The sequence below is a fragment of the Diabrotica undecimpunctata genome, chromosome 1, assembly GCF_040954645.1.
Source record: "Diabrotica undecimpunctata isolate CICGRU chromosome 1, icDiaUnde3, whole genome shotgun sequence".
Lineage (NCBI taxonomy): Eukaryota > Metazoa > Arthropoda > Insecta > Coleoptera > Chrysomelidae > Diabrotica > Diabrotica undecimpunctata.
The window spans coordinates 166,240,734-166,256,386 of record NC_092803.1 but is presented as its reverse complement, the minus strand read 5'-3'; the positions used below and the strand labels follow the sequence as shown (position 1 = coordinate 166,256,386).

Here is a 15,653-nt window from a genome sequence, read left to right as displayed (position 1 = left end):
AAACGTAACTTAAATAATATATACAAACAAGAGCACATATTAAACAGAAAAACATTTATGGCAAAGTTACGGTAAGCAGTTCAGTGGATGTTCTGTAATGAGTCATATATTCTTCTGAGCAGTAAAAACAATGTTTTAGAAGATATTTTTTTATAACTTTATCGAAACTATTACAGCTTAGCTGTTTTATACGTTTTGGTAAAATATTGTAATAGTTATAAGTAAGACTATTTTTTTCTGAAAGACTTAATCTACAGCGATTTGTTCGTAGGTAGTGACATTTTCGCGTATTGTGAACATGGACATCAGACTGCTTTATTAAATGGACACGTTTTCTGTGAATTTCAGTAAGAACTTAAAATATTAACAGAATAGGTAGCGGCATAATTTTGAATTTGATAAAGAAAGGTCGGCAATTTTTATAGATAACTAACCTCTGCTAAAATCCTGACAGCTTTCTTTTGCATTCTAAAAATTTGAAGTGCATTTGTTGAATTGTCCCATATAATTACACCATAGTTTAGATGAGAGTGGAATAAGAAAAAATATGTCATTTTTAATGTTTCAAAGTTGACAACCCTTGCTAGTTGGCGAATAACAAATAATGAACTTGATAGATTTTTCTTAAGTTGTGAGACATGAGCCGACCAGTTGAGTCGATTATCTATGGTTATTCCCAATAGTTTAACAGTCTCTTTGTTAACTAGATCATTGTGTAAATTACTTGCAGATATAACCAAATTTTGCGTTTTGTCAGAGTTAAGTTTTAGTTTGTTTGCAGCAAACCATGAGCTAGATTTAGTAGAAACTTCCTCATGAGACATTTTTAAATCATTATTATTTTTTCCTGATATAACGTATGTCGTATCATCTGCGAATTGTATGGTTTTGTAAAAGAGGTCCCAAGATCGAACCTTGTGGGACTACATGTTTTACGGATAGAAAATCAGAGAGATGACTTTTAGACACTACCGCCTGGTGTCTGCCACATAGATAAGAAGTTATAAGCTTAAGAGGGATACCTCTGATTCCATAGTAATTTAATTTGTGAAGCAAAATGTCGTGTGAAACGCAATCAAAAGCTTTCGACAAGTCGCAAAGAGAAATTGCTCACAACATTAAATACCGCGTTCGTAGTAGAACGAGCACTTCTGAATGCACATTGTGAGTTGCTAAAGTAATTATTTGACTCAAAATATGAATAAAATTGTTGTTTAATAATCTTTTCAATCACTTTCCCAAAAGTAGAAACAATGCTTATGGGTCTGTAATTGTCAGTTTTTGAGAAATCACCTTTTTTGTAGATTGGTAGTACTTTTGAGTATTTTAGTACTTCTGGAAATACTCCAGTTAATAGAATTAAATATTAAATTAATGAGATAAGTGAAAGGTGTTAAAACTATTTGGTAAGTTTCTTTTAAAATTTTGCTATTAATTTCGTGAACGTGCCTACAGCTAGAATTACTAAGAGACTTTATTATTTGAGAGACCTCTTCTTTGAGAACGGGACGAAAAAAAAAGGACTTGCTAGGAGAAGGATAATTTCTATAATTGACGAGGACATCGACGTTAATATTGAGAAGAGATGTAATTATATTCTCTGCAATTTTAGTAAAAAATTGATTCATTTCGTCTGGAGGTAGATCAGGTTGTACCGAACTGGATCTTGTGTAGTTTCTTTCGAAATTTACTATTTTCCAGTAGTCTCTAGGTTTATTATTCGAATTAGTAATAAAATTACAGTAAGCTGAGCAATTTTTAATTGCCGAATATATTCAACTTTTTGTTGTTTATATACTTTGAACAAATCGGGATCCTTAGATCCATTGAACAGGTGTTTTTTCAGCCATTTGTCGTACTTTTTTTAGTGGAAAATGCTTTAATATTAAATTGTTATAAGTTTCGGTAAGAACGACTGTTAAAAAATCAGGATCATTATTAATATCGTAGAAAAAGTCCATATTTGTACTAGCTAGCGCACGTTTAAGCTTCTGTAATTCAGAAGAAGTAATAAACCGTTGAAATGTTTGATAAAAGTCAATAAATAAAAATTGCGCTCGATGGTCAGAAAAACAATGTTCAAATACGCCCACTGTAGATAGTTTCAGAAAAATTTGTCGATGCAACTACTGGACTGGGATGTGATTCTAGTATAATCGTTTATTGTTGTTTTAGACCAAAAGATGTTAATAGATTTTGAATATCAAAAAAGGTTCAGATTCAAGTTTAAAATTTATATTAAAATCACCAAGTATGATAAGTTTGTCTGCTTTACTAAGCAAGGATGTTATGACATTTTCAAAATTCACCAAAAATAAGTCAGTCACCCTTACCCGATCTGTATGCAGTTAAAATATTGGTTTTTAATAAAGGTACATAAATTGCACAAAACTCAGAACTTTGCTCTACATTATATTCATTTAGATTAAGACAAGAATACATAAGATTTCCTTTTACATAAATTGCAGCTCCGCCTTGTTTCTTTTTACCCTACAAAAGAAATTAGCCAATGAAAAGCCGGAGATGTTAATTAATTTTAAATTTTCTTTACTTTGCCAGTGCTCTGAAAAACATATGACGTCATATAATTTTTGATCCGCAAGAAAAGCATTTATCATATCGACTTTATTTGAAATACACTGCAAATTAACATGAAACATGCTTACCATACCTTTTCAAATTAGTTTATTTTGATAAAATTTTGTAGAAGCTTCTAGGTTTCTTCCTCCGTCTTCTTTTTGTGCTGAAAATTTCTGTTGAAGTTAAATCTCCTAACGGCAGCTCCTTTGGGTCAAATATTAGGACTGTAGACTTCGTCAATTTTATCGAAAGTGTAAGATACCTTATATGTGGAGTATTTGTCAGTTCTATGCCATTCAACGCAGTTAAAAATAATATCGGGTACCGTCTCACCCAAAAATTTTAGATCATCGGCTTTCATATCAACACCAATGCTGGACACATGTACATGACTTTGTCTAGAAATGGTGTTTACAGTAGACGATTCATTGCTTCCAATAATCGGTTTGTATTTGTTTTCTTTTTTCGGTTGGGTATTCTAAGATGAGTGTCCTGTTTTTATTTTCTTTTTGTTTATCACTCATGTATGAATGAGGTAGACTTGTGTTTTTGTTTAATGACATTTTAATGGGTTCTTGACTGGTTTATTTACAGTTTTTTCACTAGATGACGTTGAAATGGACATGGCTGAATTTTTATTGTATTTATCTTTTAATAAAGAAATTAAATCGTGTTGCTCTTCCGTACGTTTTTCTAGGTGAAATGATAGTTTACTTACTGCTGCAAGTTCACTTTTTATATTAGTAAGTTCGTTGTTGGTCTTTATACACTGTTCACACACAATAACGTCTAGGTTATGTTCAACATTGAATGATTTAATACCTTTTTGCACTGTTGCATCAAATGTAAAATTCATCAATATCCAGCATCAACATAAGATTAATATACCTGCTATATAAAAAAACATAAAATTTTCTAACAGAACAAAGTTATACCATAAATAGAAACGATGTTCCTAATGTACTATTCGGTTCTAGAAATTAATGAGAAAGCTGATTCTATTCAATTACCGATAACATATTTTTAATCTACTCTAAACTCACTGTGTATTTTTTTGAACATAAAAAAAAATTAATTTATAATTTGAAACTCCTTCTTCGACTCAACTTCTCATGGTTCAGGTACCCTTCTTGATTCTTGCCCAAAGAAATTAAAATTAACAGTTTGCTGCTGCTTCTAACTCTCTAATTCTGGTGTTCTCTCAAGAAAGACATAGACAGCCTAGTCTCAAATAATTTGTATTTTATCAAAACCTATAATTGAGCTTTAGAGATCTCTGCTTGCACTGATTGACTGCTACCACAAAACTTAACAAACTGTCTCTCACTACTCACTTTCTATGACCGCCAAAAATTTGTTTAAATAAAACATTATTTATTTTTGTTTTATAATTTGACGAACAAACCAAAAACACATTTTCTATTTTAAATCTCGTACACGAAATTTTGTTTTTTTTTTTAATCCAAACATCGGTTTCCTATTTTATCTCTTCCTCAAATTCTCTTCCTTTACCAATTACAACACTTCAAGAAAAGAAATATCTTGGTCTCTCCTTCCTTTGGCCAATCCTATTTTTCTGTCTTCTCATTTTGTCCTATTATACAAAAAAATATCTTGTTGGCACAATAACGAATCTAATTATAATTTTTTCGAAATTAGTGGTTATAATGAGTAACCATTACCTTAGTGTTTGATTTCGTAGGGTAGGTACATCACTATTAGCCAATTTCTTTCCAAGTCTTTATTGATAACTAATCACCAAATAATGGTTTAAGGAGAGTTTAAAGTGATAAACCAATTATTATTAGTTACATCCTTGGAACAGGCAGGTTTTAGGAAAAACTTTGGCATTAACAACCACCTCCACTGCATAAAAGGTATTATAGATAAATTAATGGAAAAAAGTCCTGGCTTTCGTAGATTCCGCAAAGTATGATACGATAAAAATTAACAGTGTAATGAGAGCATTGGAGGAAAGTCGCATAGATTATCTATATTTCAAACTAGTCGCGAATATACAATAATGCATCTATGACCGTAAGACTACATAAAGATAAAAACTATTTAAAAATTAAAAGAGGAATCAAACAAGGGGACACGTTATCTCCTAAACTTTTTACGGTAGTTCTGGACTTTTTACTATACTTTTTAAACATTGGAGTGGGAAGCCAAAGGAATCAATGTCGACGGTGAAATAATCTCCCATCTATGATTTGCGGACAACTAACTTAGAAGAGATTGGAACTATGCTTACTAAGTTACTAAGTTAGATGCCGCCTGTAATGAAGATGGTTCGAGCATAAAAAGAAGACACTTTTTCTTTTTTTGGTGCCTATTCGTTCCGAATATTGGCGATCATTCTGGCTATAAATATTTTATTAACTGATGCTTTAAATAGATTAGTTGTTGTTGTGGAGAACCATTTTCTCAGGTTTTGCCTCACTTTGCCTTGAAGGATTATTTTCAGTAATCTGTATTTAGTGCTGTTTCTCATTATGTGTCCGAGATATTCTAACTTTCTCCTTTTAATCGTATACATCACTTTTCTTTTTTTTCCCCATTCTTCGTAGTACAGTCTCGTTGGTTATCTTGTCCGCCCATGATATTCTTGGGATTCTTCTGTATAGCCACATCTCGAAGGCTTCATTTTTTTTCTCCATCGCTTCAGTGAGTATCCAGGATTCAACTTCGTAGTCTAATATCGAGAAGATATAACATCGTAGGAGTCTTACTTTTATCTCTAGATTAAGGTTATGGCTTTTAAATAGTTTGGCCATGTTGTTGAATGCAAACTTAGCCCTCTCTATTCTTCATTTTACTTCTTGTGAGTGATCCCATTGTTCGTTTACTATTGTTCCAAGATAGGTAGACTGTTTTACTCGGTCCACTGGTGTGTTCTTGATAAACAGTTAGACGTCTCTAATTTTATGTTTGATGATAACCATAAATTTAGTTTTTGATATGTTTACTTGTAGTCCAAATCTTTCACTTACTTCATTTACTTTGTTTATTAATTGCTGTAAACTGTTTAAACTGTCTGCAGAAATAACGGTGTTATCTGCATAGCGGATGTTGTTTAGGCGTTCTCCATTTTAAAGGATTCCATGTTTGCAATTTTCCAAGGCTTCACTTAATATTTCCTCTGGATATAGGTTAAATAATATAGGTGAAAGTATTCATTCTTGTCTAACGCCTCGCAGAATCTGGATCGCTCCATCGGTTCATCTCCAAGATTTGTTCTTATTGTGGCTGATTGGTTTCAGTATAAATTTTGTATTATACGCCGGTCTTTATCATCTATTTGGGCTTTTGTTAGAACATCCATCATTTTTATGTGTTGAACTGTGTCAAATGCTTTTTGGTAGTCCACAAAGTAGGTGTAGATATCGCAAGTCATATCTCTGAATCTTTAGAATAATAGCTGTAGACTAAACAGTGCATCCCTCGTACCTACGCCTTTCATGAACCCAAACTGTGTGTCTTGTATTCTCTCTTCGCATAGCTCGTATATTCTGACATGTATAATTTTAAGAAAAAGTTTTAGTGTATGGCTCATTAGACTTATTAGCCTATATTCACCGCAATTTTTCGCTCCCTGTTTCTTTGGTAAAGTAATAAATTCTGAAACTAGCCAATCTTTTGGAATATTGCCTGTGTCATAGATATTATTGAAGATTTTAAATAGTATTCTTAAAGATTCATCATCAGGAAGTTTAAGAAATTCAGACTGTACTCCGTCTGGTCCTGGGGCTCTCAATTCTTTTAGTGATATTATGGGATTGGTTCTCCCTCTAATCAAAAAATAAATTTCGTATGTAATTTTTCCAGGTATTATCAATACTCTCTTTGTCCACGATTACCTCTCCGTTGTCATTAACAACAAGTTTAGTTAATCTTCTGTTTTTACATTTGCCTGTAATTTCTCTTATCTTTTTATGCACGTTGAAGTCGTCGTATTTACTTTGTAGAATTTCGATTTCTTGTCATTTTTTTTCAGGTCTTTCTGTTTGGCTTTCTTCCTGTTTCTTTTGGATCTGGATCTTTTCCTGTTTATCTCGTTGAAATTTTTTATACATAGATTTATTGTTCTTGTTTTTCCTTCTTTCTTTCATCAGCTGCGGAATCTCTGTCGTCATCTATGTCTTATTCTTACCTTCTTCTATCGTTATATTAAGGGATTCTATCTTCTCTTTTGTGCTTTTCGTTTTATTATCGATTTCTTTGCATTTTCTAGTTATTGCTTTGCTAACTATTTCTTTTACTTCACTACATTTCAGTTTACTCACGTCATGTGTTTTTTTATTTTTTCCGCGTGTTTTCTTTAACTAGGTTCTATACACGCCCTCTAAAGGACTGTGGTCAGATTGAATATCAGCACCTTGGTAGTTTTTAACACTATTTAAAGACATAATACATGACAAATCTGGTATCATGCGAAAATCCAAAAGTCGACTGCAACGAAATAGTTTATAAATATAAATACTTAGGTCATGAAATCCAAATTGCCAGGGACAATCAAACATAACATGCCAAATTATTTGAAAAAGGAGACGTTTGACCAATGTGTGCTTCCAGACATGACTTACGGCGAGGAAACACTTTTCTTAACCTAGGATACAGCAACGAAACTTAGATTAGCCCAAAGAAGAATGGCACGCTCGCTACTTGGACTGACTCTCAGAGAAACGAGAAAATGAGAAGAAGGGCAGGCGTAACAGATGTCATAGAGCACATAGCATGGCTGAAGTGGAACTGGGCGGGTCATGTAGCCAGAAAGAATATCGGGTGGTAGACCCAAAAAATTACAGTATGAAGACCACGAGCAGATAGTAGAAGCAAAGGTAGACCACCTACATAATGGACAGATGATGTCAAAATAATCACTGGACATTGGCTCCAGGAAGCTCAAGACCGACAAAACTGAAAGAAATTAGGAAAAGCCTATGTTACGCTCAAAATAAAGTTAATTCCTTTTTTTTGGTTAAAACATATTGAAAATACACCCCTAATTAACACCCTAATCAAAATTAATCGTTACCGCTTTATAATTTAGTTTATTTATGTATTGTTTATATGATCTATAAGTTTGAACATTTTAAAGTGCTTATTAAAAAAATGGTTTTAGAGTAAAAGAAAATGTTTTGAAGTTTTAAAAATTACTTAAAAGTAATTAGCGATACGAAAAATCTTGATGACTGCAAAAGTATAGGTTTCGCTTTTCTGGAGATTTGGGTTTTTTTTTTGTTTTCTGTAATATATTGCTGTTCAAAGTTTGCATACACTCGAGATAAGTGACTCGTTTAAACCCTTTCAACTACAGCCCTTTTAAAAATGAAAGTGATAATTTTTTTTTATTTAAATGATCCTATTGCGCTTAGAAAAACCTACAAAATAGTTTGTGAACACTTTATAGATTAAAAGCTAACCGAGTTTGAGTAAAAAACCAATCACATATTTTAGGAGATATCAGAACGCGTATACTGGAGCATTGTAAGATACAGATAATGTGCTATTAAAGCATAGACATACTTTCACCCATCCTTACAAACTAATAAGGGTTGTTTTTTAAGTTTCAATAAAATAAATTTTGATTAAATAGTATATTACTTTATGAGGCGGAGAGGCATGACTTTTGACAAGTGAGGCGCGTAATAGAGGGCAAGTCAAGAAAAGTCGCTTCTTTGCCGAATAAAGTATACTATTTTTTCTTCAAACGTAGCAATTTTCAACCATAAATAGTACAATTCATACGCTATTTTTACTCGAAATTAACTGTGACAACTATCAAAGTCGTCTAGATGTTAGAAATTAAAATAATTAAGTCGTCGGTGGGATTTGCGTCTCCCTGGTTACAGTTGTTTGACAGTTGTTTGCAATTATTAAAGACGGCTTATTGTTGTTGCAACCGCAAGCGCAAATTTAGTGCGAAAATGGAAAACCTAAACGAAATTGAGTCCCCGGCTAATGATGCAGTAGCATGTTTGGGGCCCTCCAAGTCCGATAAGAACGATAATGCTCAAAAAATTTTAATCCCTCATGATTCGCCAACATCGGGAATGATTGCTGAAAGTTGTTCTCGACCATCAGTATCATCAATAATTACCAATGCGTATCAAGAGTCGGGAACATTTTTGCACGGTTTCAATTTTGAAAATGCCTCATTAACTAATTGTACTTAATATTACTATAAATAAAAATGATGTTTAATTGTTGTTAATGACATTTGTATTGTTGCTTTGTGACATGTTTCATATTGTTGCCATGACAACATTTTTCCCTCCGCCGTAAAGAAATGGGAAAAAAAACTGCTGCTGAAAAAAAGTAATGTCATCATTATTTGACGTTTGAAGAAAAAAATTATTGTATTTAGAGTTTCCATGAAAAAAAAATATACTACAACAAATACTACAACTACTCGAATTTCTACGCAAGGGGTGGCTTTTATAAGGATAGAAATTATGTGGTAAAAAATTAAAACAGTAAAGAAATTTAAAATCAACGTCACTTTATAATTAAATAATTCCAAATTGCTTGTATTTACAATTATATGATTTTTTTCCTATAGTGTTAGTTTTCACCCCTAAAAAAATAAAAAGAAACCAACGGCACAGGTCCAGTGAAGGGTAAGTATAACCTATATTTAAATTATGCAAATCAGTGGAGACAAGGTATTCAATAACATTGTTTTAATTATAACTATTCTAGGAGGTGAGATTTAGGGGTTAAACTTTGATAAAACCTTAAATTATGTTGTTTAATGTTAATTGCCATTCATTCACTTTATTAAAAGATGATTTTGATCAATTACCCGCTTTAATTTATAATTATGTAATTTTTTTCTAATAGCAACCAATAGCACAAGTCCAAAAGTGAAATGAAGGATAAGTAACCTAAATCCAAATTTTCATACAATTCCGTGGTGACACTGAAAATTATACAGTTTTGCCGCATTTCACGTTCATTTATTGGAGTATACCACCAAGCAGTATAAATCAGAGATTTCATGGCCTTCTTAAATTACGATTTTTTTTCGATGATTCGACATAATCTTGAAATTTTTCAAAAGACAATATAACAAGGCAATCTCACAATATTCTGGATACAATTTAAATTTCCCGCATACATATAAATGCACGAGAGAAACCTAAAATAGTTTAAAAACAAATATTAATCATGAAATTATTAATTAACATTTTTACTTAATACAATTTTTGACTAATTAAATTTCTAAAAATCCTAGATTGTTGCAATTTTCGAGATACTTCCCTGCTTGCCCTCAGAATATATTAGGATAATATGCCACCAGACTGGATTCATTAAGAAGTCGACAACACACCGGAGACAGGTTTCTAAAGGAATCTCTAGAAAAGCAGCTGGAAGTTATGGTTCGCTCGACTAATGATAGAACAATGGAGACTCCAGAAGAAGTAAAAATTCGAGGTTTGCAATTTTACTTTACTGGTAGATAATAAGTTTTCTAAATCCCTATATAAAGGATATTATTATTTTATTACGAGAGCTAGTCAATAAGTTAATTATTTATTAAGTTTATGTGTTCCAAATAAACTAAGGTTTTGTCACTTCACTTTGGACTTATAAGCCCAATAAACGCCGTTTAAAGAACACGTCCATCCAATTGGAGATATGTAATGGTAATCTTTTTTAGTCTTAATTCCAATAATTTTGATTTTTCCGAATTTTGCAGTAGGTATTAGCCTTCAAACAGAGGCGTATTTTTTCTTATATATATGCATTGTAGGTTCACTCTAGAAACTATGATATCACTTGCCATTGGCATAGGCGAGGAAACGAAGCACTAAAGCTACCAATTTTTCGCAGCAAGTAAATTGCTTTAAAACTTTTTGCACTTGAACCGGGAAAGTGTCGGGAAAGTTTGTGAACAAAATTCATACTGATAAAATAAAAATTTCATTTTGTGCATAAGAAAAATGTATTTCCAAAATTCATAGAAAATAAAAAATTCAAAACTAAAAAGATATCGACAGATTTGTTACTCGAGGGTTTTCGAGATCTCTAAACACCAATATTATAACGACGATGGTCCTCGAGCTACCTAGTGCCCAGAGTGAAAATCGTCTTCTAAAGTTTTATCGCATTTTAATCGAAATTAGTTAAAAGCTATTACTTGGGAGTTTTCAAGGTTAATAAACATGAATATTATGAGAGCGATGATCCTCGGGCTACCTGAAGCCCAGCGTGGACCGCTCCTTTTGGAGTTTTATGTTATTTTTGAAAAGGTAAAAGAAATAATAAGTTAGACTTACTCACAATCAATTTAATTTAACTAATCTGACGACCGGTTTCGCTTTCTATAATATGCAAAGCATCTTCAGGTCACGATACAAAGTTAAATTGCTGAAAATAATAATCCCATATTAGGGTGTTGTCTAATAAAGATAAAAACATAGGTAGGTGATATAAATTATATAAATTACAGTAATTATGCCAATATTACATGTCTGTGGTTTTATAAATGAATAAAATGTTTAAGCAGACAAGGTAAGACCCACAAATTGGTAACATAGTCTATTAAACTGTAATGAATTAATAAATAAACCAATAAATAAACATTACTTACATGCCGGTACTCTATTAATTGATGGTTGAAAGAACATGGTTCAAACTATCTTGGATTGTTGATTGGAGAACTCAGGTCAACTATTGTAATTGTTTAACAGTAAACGGGGAAGTTCTTGAGGAGACAGATTTTATCCAATGAAGTAGAGATAGGTGGAACGTATTGTTTGTTTTATGAAAGTAATGTTCTATACCAATAATTTCTTTAAAGTTATTTAAGTTTATTCTGGAGATATATTTATGAAATGTGTGTTATTTATTGAGATTTTATGTTTTGTTTTGGAAGGTGACAGTTGTAAGACAATGAATAGGAATGGTTGTACAGATTGTGTGGGTGTGCAATTGTATAATCTTGTAGTTATCAAATTTCTTTGATAAAGTTGTTGCAATATCTGGCAAATTATTGTAAAGTCCAAAGATTTTTATGTTAAAATTAAATTAAGACACTTTTACACACACAGAAACACACAGAAAACACTTAAAAAACGGGGGACGAAACAAACATTTAATTTAAAAGGAGAGGATTTCCAAAAGAACTACATTTCTTACTAGGAGACAATGAGTTTTTTATGTGCTGTATATCAGATTTTAGAGGTAAACTTGACAAATGTAGGTTAAAGTGTGACAGTTCTTCTTCTATTTTAAATGCTGTAAGTTAAGTTATCCAGTTTATGAAATAAGCTGATATTAATAAAAATCTAAAATTTTTTTAATTTTAGATATCAAAGTTATTTGATGTGTTAATATTGGCATACTTTAACAAACTTTAAATAATTGATTTCAATGTAACAATATAAATAATTGTAATACTTATTCTATGATAACTAACTCAGCTTAGTCAAAGTTACAGAACAAACTTAAGTGATTATTTGTTAATTAAATTAAATATGTACATTTGTATTGAAAATGTATAATGTATAACAAAATTACAAACTTTCTTTGAAAATAATTGTTGGTGTGAGTCATCTGTCATGGTGTGTATAAGTATTTTTAAATATTTATTCCAATTCTGATATGTTAATATGGAACTTAAATAATAAGCAAATAAACCATTGTTGATAAGATTATTGATAAATTAAAGAAAATTAAAGAAATTGACTGAATAATTAAGTATTCAAAGGTTAGTTGGTAATTTTAATATCTGACAGTTGGAACCGGAAATTGGTTATACCAACAGGTAAAAGGTTCTCTATTTAAACCGGTGTAAAGTAAAATTATTCTTATTTCAATTTTCCTATACCATGAAGAAGTATCATCACACCGACACGAACAATGGTGAGTTTGTACAATAATTTCTGTGACACTTTAACAATTTTAAATTTAAAACAGTTTATAGTTAAAATATAATATTTCTATTTGAAAATGTAGATTTGCTAATTATTAGGATTAACAAAATTCTATTTAATTAATACTGCCAGTCTGAACGACTTTACCATGTTGTGTTGGGAACAATCAAACCACGTGTTAATTTGAAATTAAATATTTTGTAAAATGAGTGTATGTCGCAACCGGATGGGGTGTAATAACAATTTTGGGCTAAATAAGTTGAGGCACCATACCAGTTCAATACTGATGTTTTATATAGTTTTAGGAAAATGTAGTTTATAGTAACATGTTAATGAATCCAGTGAACAAAAAACTTAATCAATGGGGACCATATTTTAAACTTTATGTAGAAATTCAAATAATCTGAGGAGTATATCAAATGTATTTGAATGTATATGGGATACTGGAATAAAAAGTTTGACCATGATGTTGAAGTTAATTCCAGAAAATGTGCATGAAGATAATGGATACTGTATGGAAAACCTCATATAAAAGAAGATATTGGGTAATCAATTATATAAGTATATGGATTTTATTTTTGATTTATGTTGATTTTTATAAAAGTGTGGGATCAAATAAGAGTTAAAATATGATTATTAACAAATAATCGTATCATTCAAATGTATATCCTCATCTTTTTCTGTATCAGACAATTGATTTTCTTCATATTCGTGTAATTTTCACCCAGAAAAATTTTACGTACCAAATTTCAAACCAAGCTATTCTTTCTACATCCACATTTTTAAATAAAAAAACAGTGATGTTCACATTAATTTAAAATATAGCGAGGGTAAAAACGCATTTTAACTATGTAACTTGGAGGATATCTGTGTACTAATACGTGTGAGTGAATAAGTCACATGTGAAAGTAAAAGACTGGAGCTGCTATAGAGAAGATTATAATATGGATCACCTGGCCCTTCGTTAGTGCTACCAACTGCTTAAAAGCGGCAAATTTATCAAATAATGTTGCATGTTTTGTATAAAGTTGCATGAGGTATTTTAAGGTCATTTACGAACGAGATATTCGTATTCAGCGACTTCGAAAACTCCTAAGTAATGACTGTCGAGTGATTTAGAATGAAATTAGCATTGGGAATGAACTTTAGGAGTCGAGGTTACCCTAGCACCAGATAAGTTAGCGACCATCGTCGTCATAATATTCGTATTTAACAACCCAAAAACCCCCGAGTAATAACTTTTGACTAATTTAGAATGTTATAAAACTCAAGAAGACGAGGTCCACCCTGAGCACCAGCTAGCTCGAGGAACATAGTCGTCATAATATTCGTATTTAGCGTTCTCTAAAACCTGCAAGTAATGACTTTCGACTGATTTATAATGAAAATAACATCAAACTCCAGGAGAAAAGATCAACCTTGGGCATCAGGTAGCTCAAGGACCATCCTCGTTATTATATTCGTATTCAGAGATCTCGAGAACCCCGAGTAACAAAATTGAATTCAATCATGTCGATATTTTCTCGAGTTACAAATTTTTTATTTTCTATGTACTTTGGAAATGCATTTTTCTTTGTTTTAACACCACGAATTTTGTTCACAAACTATCCTGACACTTTCCCAAATCGAATGCCAAAAGTTACACAGCGATTTCTCTTGTTGCGAAAAATTGTTAAGTTTAGTGTTTCATAGTGCATTTCCTCGCCAAACATGGCACTGGCTACATACTGATTTAAAAGGATAACGCACAAGCCGAATGCCTTAAAATACTAAGAGGTTTTACTGTGACTACTGTGACTGTGTAATTTTGTCCTTTTAGAAGGTCATACAATAAATTAAAAACCAAAAGGGATGTAGCAATTCTGTTTTCAAAAAAATAATAGAAATTTTTTTAATTGTATCATTTCTTGTAGCGTGACAACGATTAAGGAAATTCTTGGCTTGACAAATCCAACTTATTATTGGGGAATATTATTGGGGAACTTATTATTGGGCAATGCAGACAAATTTATTTTGGGCTAAAAGTAAAACTCTTTGATCTCAGTCAAGCTTTCGGAAATTTTAGTTCACAATAGTACACAATATATATATATATATATATATATATATATATATATATATATATATATATATATATATATATATATATATATATATGTAAAATATTAAATCTTCTAGCAAAAGCTGCTATCGCTTTGTTGAATTAAATGGCCAATTATTCTCCTCCTAGGTCATATATTTGGTCATTTAATTCAACAAAGCCAGAGCAACTTTTGCTAGAAGATTAAATCTTTTACACATTTCGCATGGTCCAGAGGACAGAAAACGATATTATCATATCGTTTTCATTCATGGCCGCCAAAGCAGGTGACGCCCCTGTACGCTAACCACAAAAGTGAAGTGGTTAAGTAAAGTGGTTAAACCTGCAGTGGTAAAGTTTTAGGGCACATTCGTTGGACTTTCCGAGTTTGAATTTGTATCAGCCCAAGTGTCTGATGAGGCTGGGATAGACCGAAATGATTCATAACACTTTATTGTTACAATTAAATAAATTACATATAACATATGTAATTTGTTTAATTTTAATTTTATTTAAATTCTTCATATGTATCGAAGTTATTTTATTAATTATTATTCACGAGCAGTAAGTTTTCATTGTTTATATTAGTTTTATCTAAATATAAACTTTCATTTTTAGATTGTCTTGAGCAAGGAAATAAAATTTCCGAAAAGTATCGGCCCCTAACTAAGCTTAAATAGTTTTTTTTTTTACTTTTTGCCCAACATAAATTGATTGCGTTCCCCAATAATCAAAACAGTTTATATAATTAAACAGTCACTTAATAATCACACACACACACACACATACACACACACACATATATATATATATATATATATATATATATATATATATATATATATATATAATCTAATCTAATAGTATCTCTATACACCCTCTCTTTTGTATAATATAAGATTATCTGTTTCCAATTTGTATAAAATATTTAAATGTTTAATTGAATATTGTAATCACGTCCCATATACTGTTAATATACTTTTTACCTATCTGTGGGAATTTACAATGTGTAAAGGAATAATCCACTTGTTTAAATTCAAGATTATATAATTGGTATTAATTTAATATATCTTTAGGCGGTTTCCCTTAAAACCTTCTTGTGAGTTAGC

At 31.3% G+C, this 15,653-nt stretch overlaps 1 protein-coding gene and 1 long non-coding RNA gene across 2 annotated transcripts in view; one reads left to right on the top strand and one right to left on the bottom strand.

Annotated features, from left to right (window-relative positions):
* The window catches only part of LOC140432515 (neo-calmodulin-like), a 315,188-nt gene that overhangs the window by 205,170 nt on the left and 94,365 nt on the right, over positions 1-15,653 (bottom strand). The window lies entirely within an intron of this gene.
* LOC140432516 (uncharacterized) overlaps positions 8,939-15,653 on the top strand; it is a 38,906-nt gene continuing 32,191 nt past the window's right edge. The window contains exons 1-2 of the long non-coding RNA XR_011949810.1: positions 8,939-9,203; positions 9,821-10,020. This is a non-coding gene — a long non-coding RNA (uncharacterized lncRNA). The remainder of the gene's footprint in view (positions 9,204-9,820; positions 10,021-15,653) is intronic.